Here is a 3,676-nt window from a genome sequence, read left to right on the forward strand (position 1 = left end):
CCTTAAATGTAGAGAAACAAAATAATATATAGATATATTTATTTACAGGTATAACAAGATATATGTTGTATGAAATTATGACATGATGATCAGATTATCATTTGTAACAAGGGAAGTGAAGAAATGCATATATAATCACTTAGATATGATGGTAACAACATAAATTATACATATATATATACATACACACATATTATATATACACATATATACACATATATATACATATATATATATGCTTGTAGATTATACGATATATATGTATATATATACATTGTATGCGTATATCTCTATATATGTATATATAGATATATATATGTATGTATATATATATCGTATAATCTACAAGCATATTTGCTGTATGTTTATATTTATAATGGTAAAACAAACCAAAAGTAGAAAGAAAGTAGGGTTATACTCTACTACCATCAGAGAAGAAATAAGATAGAAAGACAAATACCACTGAATATACCTTGATTTTATATGCTTGACTTTGTGACCAGGAAAATGCTTTACATAATTACCAAGAAAACTCAAATCTACAAACTATCATTTTTAAGCATTGAAATCTGAGTGAGGTGCCACATCCACACCAGTGAAATCTGCATGGCAAGCCCAAAAGCTTGGACGCAGTCCTGAGGCAAAAAGTTTCATGGAGTCTTGGCATCCCGTAGCACGAATGTTCCAAACTTGTCCCTACATCAGTTTGTGAATGGATCTGTGTGCCTTCCTTCAATATTGTTTTATTATAAGTGCCTCCAAGGAATGATTTTGAATATAGCTAAGTTAGATTAGCCTCCACCAGTGTTCTAATATCCTAGGAAATCCTTGAACCTTGGGTTTTAAATTTAATAAGAATGTTACTCATTCAGACAAAATGCCTCCAGTGTAGACAGTGAAAGAAATCAGACATTGCAGTTTACTGGGTAAGAACTAGAAATCTCAGTGCTAGTTCAACAAAGTAAACTTAGAATTACAGCCAAGTCACTCTTATGTGCAGGAATTTACAATGGCCTAGGAAGAAGGAAGGTTGTGGTCTAAGAAGGAACTAGAGTAAATGCTTAGAACAACAGCAGAGTCACTCCCATACATAGGATTTACCACAGCCTAGGGGGAAGGTGGATTATCAATAGACTAGAATTGGAATCATGACAAAGGCATAAAGCTCTTGCCTCTGGCTTCTAAGAATAAACTGACCTTAGGTGGGGCTGATTTTGATCCCAGTTGTAAACACTAAATTTTATCCCAGTTGTAAATACTTCCTGGTTTCTGTCAGCTTTTGTATATACATTTCTCTGTTTTGTGCAGAGTCATTTTGCATCTGGTAACCTCAATGTGCCTTGGATGACCTTAATGTGTCACCTAACTTCCTAGTTTTCTTCTGTAATATAAGTCTGATACTCGCTTTGAGAAATTACATTCAGATCAACACTACCTTGTGTTTGCATCTGTTTGTAACCCCACCAACTCCTTGCTGAATACCAGGACCCTGATTCTCCTGCAGGTTGAGGGGCCGACCGAGTCCAGTCCGTGGCAGTGAAGAACATGAACTAACTTGTATGAATTGAGTTTTGGCCCAAACAAGTATACAGCTATTCAAATTATCTCAACACACAATAATTGAACTGTATCTCCAGTGGGATGAACACTGTGAATCAAGATATCTTTCAATCAATTTTAAACACCTGCAGCAATTAACACTTATTTAGTGTTGTGTATCAACATTAATCTCGGATGGTGATACCAAGTTTTGTGTTACTACTGTAAGATGAATAGATGAGTACTTACCTCATTGAGAAGAACATATTCATGTTTGTTTACAAGAACAATTAGTATTAGGGGAAGGAATATGGAGAGCTCATATTAAAGAAGTTAAGTGAAAATCCTGAACTGAACTTAGGACTCATTCCACAGTAAATTTTAAATTCATTTCTTCATTGAAAATAATACCTCATTTTCTAGCCTCACCCACTAACCAACTAGTGAGGTCTAGATACAATAACCAATTCTGCATCAGTGAGGTCCCCTAGCAACCACAGTGTTATCCTGACATAATATTTATCAATACAAGCCAACCGTGTTTCCTGGGGAAAATATCTGACTCCACAACTAGTACAAAAAAGCAAGATGAATCTAAAACTCATCAAAAGATATGGCACCAAGCTTGATGAATAACTCATTGGTCAGAAGAGAATAATAACTATTAGAAATATTTAACTCAAAGCAGACTTGAGTCTCTTTTGACATCGCAGTTTGCTGTATCTGTTGAGTTGTGAGGCATTTCATGAACGTCCTCACTGGCCACCATATCCTCCCAGGTGCAGGTGCAGACTCTGCTGGACCAGCTCATGGGCACAGCTCAGGACAGAGATGAAAACAGACAGAGGGTCAAATTTACAGATGACGGTATCTGCAAGAGTCACCTTCTGGACTGCAGCCCCGTGACAGTGACCTCCTTGCTGGGAGGCACATAGATTTAAGAGAATGTTCCAAAATCCACGACTTGACCCTTTGAGCAGATTATGAAATTGCAAGTAAAGAAAGAGACTTGTTTTTATGAATTAGATGCTATGGATCACTTAAAGTCCTTCACTGTAGAGTGTGATCAGAAAACTGAACTTGTCAAGAAACGGCTGGCAGAAACAGAAGAGATTAGTACTGAAGTTTCTGCCACGGCAGAAAAAGTACATGAGTTAAATGGAGAAATAGGAAAACTTCTTGCTAAAGCTGAGCAGCTAGGAACTGAAGGAAAGGTGGTTGAATTCGAGAAGATTCTTATGGAAGTGGAGGAAGTTTGTGCAAAGAAAAAAAGCAGAGAAAGAATATAGAAATTCCATCCAGTTTTCAACAGCAAAAACTCCGTGTCTGGGACGTTTGTTCAGCTTGCCTTGACCTCCATGGCAATGACCATCGTCTTGCAAACCACTTCGGGGGCAAGTTCCAATTGGGGTTCATTAAGATCTGAGAGGAGTTTGATCACTTGAAGAAAACTGTGACTGAAAAACAGGAAAAGAGATGTAAGGATAAATTTGAGGAGAAAAGAGGAGACAGAGCAAGAGGAGCACCTGAGCAGGAGGTCTGGATCAAGAACCCAAAATTGCAGGAGGTCATACCCCTGGAATCTATGACAGAGGTGGTCTAGGTCTACCTCCAGAACAGGTGCCATCACAGCCATTCCTGTAGCCAAGGCTTCCAGGTCACTGTCAAGCTTCCAGGGACTGAAGTGCACAAGAAACTACTCTGACTCCTCAGTAGCTGCAGCCAGGTATAAGCCATTTCTCTGTGTTCCAAGGTCTGCTAGGGTCTGTCATTCTAGCTCTTTGGCCACTACATCTGGTAGGGACAAGCTTGGGCTCATGGGGATGCAGGTTCTGGGTGCCTAGCACTCAGGATTGGTGCCCTAAGGAATATAACGGCACCCAGTGCTTGGAATGGGGTTGGCCTATTGAGCTTTCACATGGCCCTGTGCTGTACTTGGCTGGGCTTTATGTACTTTAACTTGGTAAATAGCAGCTGAAATTTTAGTCTTGAACAGGTCTTGCTTAATTTCCTCTCTTGTACTTTGTTTTTTGTTTGTCTTATTTTGAGACAGGCACTCACTTTGTAACTTAGGGTGGCTTGATTCAGGATTCTCCTGCTTCAGGCTTCTGAGTGATGAAATGAAAAATGTGCACCA

The 3,676-nt window shown here is 38.8% G+C and overlaps 1 pseudogene; it reads left to right on the forward strand.

Annotated features, from left to right (window-relative positions):
• The first annotated feature begins 2,288 nt into the window (after window positions 1–2,288).
• LOC110300852 lies at window positions 2,289–3,128 on the forward strand (annotated as a pseudogene).
• The last annotated feature ends 548 nt before the right edge of the window (window positions 3,129–3,676 follow it).

This window comes from Mus caroli, chromosome 8 (genome assembly GCF_900094665.2).
Source record: "Mus caroli chromosome 8, CAROLI_EIJ_v1.1, whole genome shotgun sequence".
Taxonomy (NCBI): Eukaryota; Metazoa; Chordata; class Mammalia; order Rodentia; family Muridae; genus Mus; species Mus caroli.